The 12,153-nt window shown below is 41.2% G+C and overlaps 1 long non-coding RNA gene and 1 other non-coding gene across 2 annotated transcripts in view; one reads left to right on the forward strand and one right to left on the reverse strand.

The window, feature by feature from the left end:
- Window positions 1-12,153, forward strand: part of LOC135106432 (uncharacterized) — a 49,638-nt gene that overhangs the window by 34,258 nt on the left and 3,227 nt on the right. The gene's annotated exons all lie outside the window — the stretch shown is intronic.
- On the reverse strand, window positions 9,057-9,128 carry Trnag-gcc (transfer RNA glycine (anticodon GCC)). Its single transcript has one exon. It is a non-coding gene; the product is annotated as a tRNA-Gly (tRNA).

Raw genomic sequence — 12,153 nt, forward strand, 5'->3', positions numbered from 1 at the left:
ATTGGCATCCCCTGAATAACGAGCGGCGGGTTTCTTGTGGTGACGGAAATTAATTTATCAGTTGTGACGTCACGAGTCGATGGCCAGCAAGGTCTGAGAACTGATCTCGTACATCCTATATTTACTCTAACTGGCTTTGTATGTGGTGAAGTTGTGGCCCATCGTAATCGATAGGCAAAGTAAGGACAGTGAAGGTAATGTTATACTTCTCTCTTACTGCGGGCGTATCGAGATAGAAGTATGTTCGTGTATTGAGGAAGTGGCACCTCTTCCCTAGCCTCGCTCGGACCGCCACACAGGCCACCGCGCTTGGGCCTCTGCTGAAAAGGTCTGTCAGCTGGCAACGTTGCGAGATCAGTAATTTTTCCTTGGCTTCCCGTTAAGCACAACATTGTCACACACAAAGATAGTCATGGTGTGAGCTGTAATGTACGATATCCATGCTGTGTCATCCCCACACCCTGGCGTGGTGGAGGTCGGGCTGTGTGAGCTTAAACAGAGTTATAAAATCCGAAGCAAAAGAGACGGCAATATTGTGTGTGTGTGTGTGTGTGTGTGTGTGTGTGTGTGTGTGTGTCGCGCTGGCGGCGAGTGTGCTGCTTCGCGCTGGCAGGCACCCTGCACGCTCCCCTGCGCTTCTCTCTTCTCCTCACCCTGTAGTGCCCTCCCAGCAGTACTTTTCACCCTAATAGCCCCTCAACCGCCCCCTCCCGGGCCCGCCATCTCTTTTTCAACTCTCATCACTCCTCCTCTTAAAAATCCATCATTAGCTGAATAATGAGCACAGTTTTTGTTGCCACGCCTGCAGTGGATATTAATTTTCCCTGTGAGCTTGAGAGGTTAAAGGTAACTAGTTTTTTTTTTTTTATGACAAAAAAAAAAAAAATGAAAACGGCTCCAGAAAGTGATAAGTAGTTTCTGGGAAGGGACTAACCAACCATGCGGTGTTAGGTGCTTTAACAAGAAGAGATCAACGAAGAATACTGAGGAGGGGAAGACCTTGACCTAGCAGATAATATGCGTAACATTTATTTTAACGTCAACCAAGGAGCTATCCTGTTCAATTTACGACGCAAAAACCGTCTATCTCAACAAGTCCCAGGTGCGTCCCTCCGATACCAGTATCAATGTGCATTTAGGAACACTTAGGACACCGCCTTCTTCCAACCCTAAGCAGCGTTGTTCTGTGCATCCTGCTAGATTTGGGCCGCGGCACAAGATTTGTAGACGAATATGATCAGTTGATGGAAATTTTGGCGCCACAGCAACAAGGTCAGTTATGCCACAAGAGGGCCGTGAACATGGTTGATTATCGCAGGTGCAGAGGACCAGTACTTTTACTTGTGAAGAACACGTTTGATATATGTATATATAACTGAGCGAGAATCATGTCACTAACATCGAAAGTAACTTTAATTTATTTGCAGCTTAAAATGGTGACTTACATTCATTACGGGATCTTTTTTTTTTTTTTTTTTTTTTTCTTGCGAAACTAGAAATTTGTTTGGGGGACACCGATATCATACAACCCCGCAATGAGCGAGTGAGGAAGGATGATGATGTTTGCCTCGATGGACTCAGGGTGATGTATAGGTACAGTGGGTGTAGGACGATTTGGCCACGGATGATTTGCCCACGGACAATTTGGCCACGGGATGTCACCGTAGGACGTTTTGGCCACGGGAACTTCCCAAGGTGGACGTTTTGGCCATGAAACATATTTACTGTAATATATATTATATTTTGTATTATTTACATATTTTCACAATTATTATTAATATTCGTATTTATTACCTAACCTAACCTAACCTAACCTAACAGAACAGATTAGAGAACTTTTTTGGATAATAAAACAGACTAAAGATTTTTTCCTTTACTTAATAAGCAAGCTACTAAGTGCAATAGATTCCTAGTATTTTCTCCCGTGGCCAAAATGTCCTACCCACCGTGGCCAAAACGTCCTAGGGTGACATCCCGTGGCCAAATCGTCCGTGGCCAAATCGTCCGTGGCCAAATCGTCCGTGGCCAAATCGTCCGTGGCCAAATTGTCCGGATTCCAGGTACAGTACGTGGGTTGTCTGGGGACTGTGGGTTAACAATGTTGTAGCAGAACCCTAATTGCCTTATTGTGACGAAGAAGTACTTCTTATAAAAGGCTAGATTCTTTTGTGCTTCTCACATGTCTCTGCTTGCCACTGTGTTTGAATGCCTGCACATTAATCAACATCTCTCGGTAGATGACTAGATAAATAAGTAAATTCATTAGTACTTAATGTATAGTATAGATAGATGAAAAAACGGGCGTAGTCACACACACACACACACACACACACACACACACACACACACACACACACACACACACACACTGCCAAGGTAGTTATTTTACGACAAGCAACAGAAAGAGACCTGGTCTGTAAAAAAAAAAAAAAAAAAGTAGGATGCATAATTATGGCCACAACAAGCTGATCAGATAACAAGGCAAGGTTTATCAGTGACCACAAGTGCTTAATGGCTAGTTAAACATAAGCAACCACTCTTGTCTGTTGCGCCCCAGCTGCTATTCATACATTTCTTCTCTTTGTATTATACTTCTTTTCTTCTAGTCTGTCAAGAGGGTGCCATCCCTCAAGACCGGATCCTCCAGGATCACCTTTGAAGTCTTTTATAACATTGTTACCTGAATTACCAGGAAACTTCCCCAAAAAAATTTCTGCGTCAGAACATAAGGTTTCGGCGTTGGTGTCAGAGGAATCTTACGCGCCGTACTTTTACTTCAGCAGGGATATAAGCTCTCATTCTTTCGCGACTTGCCCAGGAAACCCATCACAGGCCTCTCTCTCTCTCTCTCTCTCTCTCTCTCTCTCTCTCTCTCTCTCTCTCTCTCTCTCTCTCTCTCTCTCTCTCTCTCTCTCTCTCTCTCTATCTCTATCTATCTATCTATATATCTATCTATCTATCTATCTCTCTGATCACGAAGGAGGACGCCATCAGGAAAACTTCAGACCCACGGTAGACAGTCACCAGCTCCCCGTGACGATTCACTTTCCTTTCAGAGAGGAGAGTGTTGAGGCTGTCGAACACAATGAGCCACGGAATAGCATACACCTTGTGTCCCTGCCAGATGTTGCAGACTGCCAGAGGAGGTGATATTAGTTTTTATAGTAAACGTAATTCTTTCCCACGTCGTCGCCTTGATAAACCTCTGTTATTCCTCTTTTATTGCCACTGCCACGGTGCGGGCAAGGAGGGGTTTGGCAGCTGTCATGAAGAAAGTAACTTACATAGACTCAGTGTGCAATGCCATCCTCAGCACTCCATGTTGGAAGGATACCTTTCTGCTGCGCATATGTAAGACGAGGAAGCCGAAGGAAGTCAGAAGTGAACGGCTGACTAGATCAAAGTTTTCATTGATTTGTACTTGGCTGCATAACGATGGTGTGTTAGGAATCTCATCTTTAACACACTAATGAAAGGTGAAATTACACATTGATTTCCATTTCATTCCTTTTCCTGCATACTCCAAACTCGCAGACAATTTGTTTTTCCCCTTCCTTGTCACTAAGATAACCAGTGTAACTTTCTTCAGCTTAACTTTGAGATGTTTGGGCTTTTCCTAGAATAGTTTTGATTGTGTTGTACTCAATCTGACCTTAAGCCGACCCTTTCTCAAATGGTTGGCCGATAGTTTTCTCTATACTGCCCACACGTCCTCCGTTCAACGAAACTTTGCGAAATTATTATTTGACTTTTCTGTGTCGTTTTGTTTCGCTCTTCTTCGGCAATTCACTGAACCCAGAAATAATCCATTTGAATTTTTCCAGTTTTACAATCAAAATTTCATCTTCGTCATGAGCTACACTTCTGGTAATCTGCATGGATCTTACTAAGCCTAATGTTTATCCTGAACTTTGCCTTGACCAGAAGTTAATTATTCGCTTTCTGTTCTGCAGTGCCCGTTACCACATGATCCAGTGCATATGACTGTTGGGATGACCGTGATCCGAAAAGACGTTCTTACAATGTTCTTATTTGGTAGTTTCATCAGTGAATTTAGGCATTGTGGCAATTGCTACCTATAACCACTGAATAGTGTCACCTACCGGCCACTGAAATTCTAGTGAGATGTCATGCCGCTTCATTCAGTATCATTAGTGGAGCTCTGTGCATCTATAGATGGAACCCTTCATGCCCACACCGTGAAAAAACTTCATTATCCTGGAGACGTTCTCTTAGTGCGCTTACTTTAGATTTGATAATGTAGCTACTTAACAAACAGCCTTTAAGAGTCTAAAGACCTGCTGCTGTTTATTCTTCCTTTGTGTGTGTGTGTGTGTGTGTGTGTGTGTGTGTGTGTGTGTGTGTGTGTAGAAAAAAAGAAAATGGAATTCCTTCCACAAATAAGTCACTTTGCCGCCATTTTTTATCTGTGAAGCGCTTGACATTATCATCTTGGGTATATATTACCGAATACGAACGCCTTTCAGACTATAATTATTAACGGGATGAAACAAAAAGGAAAACACGGGAAGGGCTGTGAACTATAAAGGCGGGCAAAACACGCCGCGGCAGCTTCTCTTCGACCCGCCCGCAAGCGAAGAGGTGATGAGCACCAATTAGCAATGATTACCGATGATTTGCTTCCGTCCCCTTCCCCTCTCTTTACCCAGGTGTACTGCCGATGCCTCCTCCCCTCTGATTACACGGGGTGGACGTGATTTGTGATACAGGTGTGTGCGCATTTGTGAGAGAGAAAGGAATAAAGGGGTGCCGAATGAACACACTAGATCCGTATTCCTAAACATTTCGGCACTTTATTATGGATATTGTTAAGAGGCTGTACTGGCAATTATTGGGCTTGTCAAAGGAGTCTTCCATGATTCTAGCTAGTGACGGTTCACCGTTGATTCTACACCATCAATGGGGTAAACTTGAAAGTAGCGCCACTGAAAGTTCAAAGCGTTAAGAATACGGCACACGTTGTTGTTGTTGTTGTTGTTGTTGTTGTTGTTGTTGTTGCTCTTTTTTCCTCCTTCTACTACTGTTATTATTATTATTATTGTTATTATTATTATTATTATTATTATTATTATTATTATTATTATTATTATTATCAAGCAACCCATTACTGAAGATCCTTGTCATCTGCAGCACTTGCTTTCACCTGTACGCACTTATTTTATTCACAAGCTCGTAAGAATTATCGTTCTTCACGGGTTGTGAGTGGAAGGAAAAGCTTTGCTCTATAATATTAACCCTTGCAGTGTTTGGAATGCATATAACAAAGAGATGAGCTAATAATTGTTAAGTGGGACAGAAAGCAAGGGTGTCTGTAGTAGTATAAAGACGCTTGTGAACCGCTTTGCTACAGGAACACGATAATGACAGTACAAAGGAAAACGACTGTACGAGAAGGACTTACTTGGTAATTACGAAATTGAAAACCTTCCACATGGCAATGCATTACCTGAAAGAGGTTTTGTTTAACTTGATAATAATCTGTTCACATCTTCACCCACTTTAACTTGCGTATCGAGATTTTAATAAGGCTGTAATGCTGTCATTTGATTTTTGGAGATCAAGAAATCAAAGAAACGAGTTAGTATCCGGTGACGCTTATCAAACGCACGTCCACACACACACATGGTGATTCCCACCATGGTGCGAGCCATCAATCATTAGTATTTCCCTCCTATATTAGACTTACCTTTAGGATTAATGTTAAGTTTTTCCCCACCCCCTATGTACATTTTCAGTTTGTTAACTGCCTAAATAATAAACCGTTTATTATTATTATTATTATTATTATTATTATTATTACTACACACACACACACACACACACACACACACACACACACACACACACACACACACACACACACACACACACACACACACATACACACATATTTATAGCCCTCAGTACGTGCAATATTAAACAATACAGTTTCTTAAAAGAGTGCACTTATTACATGAAATGGAGTGAAGCTATTGCCGACAGTGAAAACTAATCCAGCACACATTTCAACAGCATTAATACGGTCATTTGCCTCATAACAGTGGGATCCAAGTATACGTCCTAAACACCGACCCGTTAGAGGGATCTTAGGGATTGTCATCTTAAATACCTCGAGTTCCCGCTGTGTGTCAGCCGCCATGTAAGGTGAAGTGCTGATGTAATAGTTGGTAGTAATGTAATCTTTTAATCCTATGTTTCATTCTCATCAGGGACGTCGTTTACTTTTCTTTTTATGATCATGAATACCTTGTTACGATTGAAATCTCGTAACTCTGAACGTCACGTCACATAAGAAAAATACGTGAGTGAGAGTGAGGTTTACAAAGGTATTCATTGTAAAATTGTGGCAGTGGGTATTTCCAACCTTTGTGGCGACAGTCCTACTTATCTTCCGTAACCAGGGAGATGCCAGACAGCGCCCAGCCACCCACATCCTCAGGAAGGCTGCGCTGGGCTGGTCAGTAAACAAACCAAGTCTCAGAAATAGAAGCGGCAACATTGAGGTTACGAGTATCCCGCTTGCTTTACCCACATTGCGCCGGCACAGACAGACCACTCTTCACCTCGAGCACTCTGATGTGGCTCACTGTACAGGACGTATATTAATTTGGTGTGATGATGGTGAGGGTGATGAGGATGATAATAATAATAATAATAATAATAATAATAATAATAATGATAATAATAATAATAATAATAATACCAGAAACATCAAGAACAACAGAATCAACAGTACGTAAAGAACTACACATGCAATTATAACTATTACAGTGACTTATATTAGCAGTAACCAATAAAAAATACAGTTCTCGATAAGAAAAAAATAAATAAAATAAATAAAATGTCCTTGATATCAAACCAAAACCGTTGCGTTTGTCAAGTGGTGTCACTCAAGTATAATTCCGTCTTGATAATACACAGCGGCTGTTAGGATGTGTGATATTTTACACACACACACACACACACACACACACACACACACACACACACACACACTATAAAATGCGAATCTGTTAACAATTTTGTGAGGTAGACTATCCGAATTGTGAAACACTTCTGTGCCGCACCTCCACCATTTCATAAAGCTCTATTAGATAAAGCCACACGAGTTTCCGAGGGTGTTTGTACGGTTTTAGTGACAAATTAACAAGATTTCTGCATCATTAAAAAGAAAAACAGTCTTGAGAAACCGTCTAATCATCTCTGTGGCCTTTGAAAATAGTCGTGGTGAGAGAGCAAAGCGTTTTCTAAATACAGGCCAGTGTCAGGGTGCGAGGTGAGATGTTAAGCTGTGGACTCATGTAATGCACTGCCTCTTTCCACATTTAGATCAAGTTGCTGGAGGCAGTGATATGTTGCTGCCAGCCATGAGGTTGTGTGGCCCATGCTCAGAAACGTTCAGTTCTCTCACCACGACTATTTTCAAAGGCCACAGAGATGATTAGCCTGGTTCTCAAGACAGTTTCTCCGGTTAATAATGTAGAACACCGTTAATCTGTCATTTGAACCATAAAAGCATAATTATAAACGTGTGTCATCTCAACTACAGCCTCTTAAAAGTACAGAGCCGGGTTCTCAAGAATGTTTCTCCCGTTAATAATGTAAAAATAGCGTTAATCTGTCATTTGAATCATAAAAATATCCTTGAAAACTCCTTTCACTTTAACTACAGCCTTTTAAAAGTACAGAGGAGTATAGTGGAGGTGTGGCCAAAAGTGTCTCGAATATGGTCCCTTGTGAGGCTGGATACGATACGATGTCAGATAGGACTGTGAGATGTGATGTGAAGTTCAATAACGATGACAGTAATAATAGTAATGATAATGATCTTACTTCACCAGGGGGCATCGGCTGCTCCGCACAAAAGCAATTCACAGGAAGACATATAGATTGCAGTTGTTAATAAAGAACGTGATGTGTCAGATATTGTAGTTTGTGTTGCTTGGTAATGTGGTATCAAGTGAGGTGGTTTGTATATTGCAGAATTATAAATATAGAATTAGGGTTCTTAATGACATGATCTCTCTCTCTCTCTCTCTCTCTCTCTCTCTCTCTCTCTCTCTCCTCTCTCTCTCTCTCTCTCTCTCTCTCTCTCTCTCTCTCCTCTCTCTCTCTCTCTCTCTCTCTCTCTCTCTCTCTCTCCAGTGCTTTGTTCATATTCCAATCTTTTTATTTTTTTTATTTTCTTCTTTTCTTATTAAATTCAAGCACCGATATCTACCCAATAATATTCACTACAATATATCCCATTCCTTATAGTATAGATTTCTTTTTCCCCCTAACAATTAAACATTTAAGTACAGGTATGGAGGGGCGTGAGGACAGGAGCGTGAAGGAGAGTGAGACAGGATGTTGTTATACTAATGGGCGTCGTGAGTTGTAGAAGTGTGTGGTGTCAGTGGTGTCCTGTGGTGCTGCCAGGCTGCTGCTGTTGTTATTTGTGTTGATTACTCTTTTCTTTATTTCTTTCTTATTTGGTATTCCTGTGCATATATGTATATTTTTTTGGCTTGTTCAACTTATTTTCTTTGTTCGTGTTTTTGCTTTTGTTTCTTTCTTTTTCTCTCTGTTTCTTCCTTCCTCTCTCCCCTTCCCTGATTTTTTTTTCTTTCTTTTTTTCCTTAGTGTGTGTGTGTGTGTGTGTGTGTGTAACAGAGAGAGAGAGAGAGAGAGAGAGAGAGAGAGAGAGAGAGAGAGAGAAAAATGGTAGTGTAGAGTCACGATTGATTTAATACATCGGTAATAAGAGGGCCGCTCAGAAGTAATTATATGGTGTCCTTAGTGTGTTGATTTATTATAGGGGAAAGAAACGTATAACTAGTGTGTGTGATGGCAGAGAACATATAAATGACATGGTAACAAGAAAATAGGATGTCATCGTGTGATGTCACTTCCGACCCGACGGAAGATGGCCTAGGAGTTACTATAAATAACCATCTTTCTAGATTATAGTTTAAGTAAGGATGCGTCAAAAGTAACTGATTCATAGATCATAATTTTAGTCGCAAGAAGTTTGTTCTTTACGCCAAAAAACGTGCATCGGCCGGGAATTGAACCCGGGCCTCCCGCGTGGCAGGCGAGGAATTCTACCACTGAACCACCGATGCTTATGAATGAGAGATAAAAATCTTATATAAGAATACTAATGGTGTATTGATGTTTCTTCTGGCTTTAATTTATAAAGTTAATTGAGTTTATTTTATTGTCAAGACGAGCATTGATGATTGTGCGCGTTTCCTGACGGTGACCTTGCCTCGCCCATGGATGCTCGTCCGTCCCTCTCCCATTCCTGAATCCCGCCCTCCCTTACCTTTCCAAATATGTATATTCCTCTTGTTGACGATGATGGCTGTTAATTCTCTCTCTCTCTCTCTCTCTCTCTCTCTCTCTCTCTCTCTCTCTCTCTCTCTCTCTCTCCACAAGCCACGTCCGCCCCTTCCTCCTCTCCGCGTCAGTACCGCATCAGTTCGATCCCTGGGGCCGGCGCTACATTTTTCAGATATTTTTATGTCTCATTCCAGCATTCTTCTCACATAAAATCCCTTTCACTGCAAAATATAAGCAACGAAAAGCACAACGCAATCACAATATACACTGTGGTTGCTGGTTTAGGGCCATTCAAAGGAGGGGGGAATTAAGTTGGCTGGGCGGCGCCACATATTGTGGCAACTCACTACGTGCAAGTTGACACGTTGCTGCCAATAGAACGTTCCCTCAAACCCTTGCTATCCTCGTCCGCCCCTTCCTCCCTCTCCATTGCATTGCTGTGAGGGGGAATTCCTTCTTGTCTTCTTGCCTTGTAGAGAAGACGCAGAGGAAGGAATGAGTAAGGAAAAAAAGAAAAGGAAAAGTTTCAGCGAGGATCATATCGCTTGAAGTTCCACATGCGAAAACAATAGTGTGTGTGCGGGGAGGGGGATGGGGTGAGGCGAAGGATTGTATTACACACACACACACACACACACACACACATCATTAATCATACATATATACGTAGGTCGCATAGCTTGTAATAATATCTGGCAGCGCTAGGTTTGGTTGTGTGTTCATTTCCTCGCCAATATCACGTTCGTTCATTTGATCACCCTGTGGTTGTTATTGTGGTTCAGTGATGGCAATAAAGATGAGGAGGAGTGAAGAAGTGTAATGATTATGATGATGATGATGATGATAATAATAATAATAATAATAATAATAGTGATAATAATAACAATGATAATAATAGTAATAATAATAATAATAATAATAATAATAATAATAATAATGATGATGATGATAATAATAATAACTCAATGGGTGATGATGGTGCTAGTAGTAGCAATATAGTTTTTGTAATAATAATAGGTTATGAAAGTTGGGGTCGAATAGACAATACAATGTAATGGCGTTCATGGATGCCAGTCACTTTTGAAAATAGCGCAATTTCTCACTCTCTCTCTCTCTCTCTCTCTCTCTCTCTCTCTCTCTCTCTCTCTCTCTCTCTCTCTCTCTCTCTCTCTCTCTCTCTCTCTCTCTCTGAAAATCACTTGGGCACAAAGCATACTCAATCTACCTTATTAAGTACTAACACTACTTTCACTGATGCAACACTGAAATCAGACATTTTCTCACAATAGTGTTAAAGGAAGTTAAACAACCATGTGAAGAAGATATTAAACATAATGTGGAAAGCAATGAAAAAACGCAGAAGCTTGGGTTGAGGTGTAGTGTTACCCTGCTCGTGACGCAAGACAGATGTGTATAAGAGTGAATTATCGTGCTTATATGAACTTGATTGTGAATGAACAGGAGACAGTTCAGTGAAGAAGGTGTTGATTGATTCTCCTTTCAAGGGGGGAATATTGAAATGCATTGTATACCTCCACTGATAAGGTGTGAGGTGTTAAGGAGTGCTCTTGATAGGTCATGAGTGCTTAAGATGAATGAGATGAGGATGAAGACTTGTAGAAGTATATATCCGTGCCTTTCTTACCACACACACAAACAGACACACACACACATACTTTACATTATGTTATCCGTATGCGGCTTGTAGTCATGCATAAGAAGAGAAAATACTTAACGTCCTCAAGCTTCACTCAGAACCTCACAGAAACACTACACTCGTATCCCTTAACTCATCTACCCTGCACCTCCCATCGCAGCACCTTCATGACGTATTGGTGAGTGTCACAGGTAGCTCAGTATTCGATCATTATAGCACGAGTACCCTTGGGTGTCTATATCACATAATGAGTCAGGTCTCGATGCCTTAACTCTACTTACAAGGACAGTCATGAATGGAATGAGGCGGGTAAGAACAGACTCACATTTCACACTTACATCCACAAGGTTCATCGCCTTAGGTGTGCTAGACGCTATCATTCCTAAGAATCTATTTCGGATCTATTTCCGTATTCGATTCGGGATTCTCTCAGCGATATTGCGTGTACAAGATTGTTATATTCATGACCTTCTTGCCCTACCAAAATAGTTAGAGGCAGATGTATTACCGTTTGTATTTATTTATTTATTTATTCATTTATTTTTACTTTTCTTCACAGTTTAAAAGCGCAGTCAAGAGTTCCACAACAGGCTACACCTTCATTCCCCCCACATGGAAATTCTTGGATTCCTGCTGCTTGAAGTGAAGTGTTCTGTCAGGTACTTAATTAAAGGGAATGGATATGAACACCCAGTGAGGAAAGCGTTTTCTCGATTTATAGAGCAGAGAGGAAATGTCTTGCTTCAATACAGTTTCAATAAGAGTTATGTAGAATTGTGCTTATCATTGACAGAAGCAGTGACCAAGAGTATTAATTGTGGTGATGATTACAATATGACCCATTATTTATTAGCTTTGGTATTTCTTTCACTTTGGCCGAGTGTTTCAACTCTGCCGAAACCTGAACTGTGATGGGAGAGATGCAAGTGTTTCGTGTTTCTTTGCTCCACAGGTGTTAGTGGACGCGTGGGTGGAGTCAAATAACGTGCGTTGCCATTGCCTTGGTTATAAAATCTGTATCACTTTTCTTATTCTTATTCTTATTCTTCCTCTTCTTTCTTCTTCTTCTATCAGCCTTGCGTGTGGGGCTTTCTCTTCCCCGGTCTTGCTTTTCTCCTTCCCCATCTTGTTCTCTATTGACACGCCAC

The sequence above is a fragment of the Scylla paramamosain genome, chromosome 2 (assembly GCF_035594125.1).
Source record: "Scylla paramamosain isolate STU-SP2022 chromosome 2, ASM3559412v1, whole genome shotgun sequence".
Classification (NCBI taxonomy): Eukaryota; Metazoa; Arthropoda; class Malacostraca; order Decapoda; family Portunidae; genus Scylla; species Scylla paramamosain.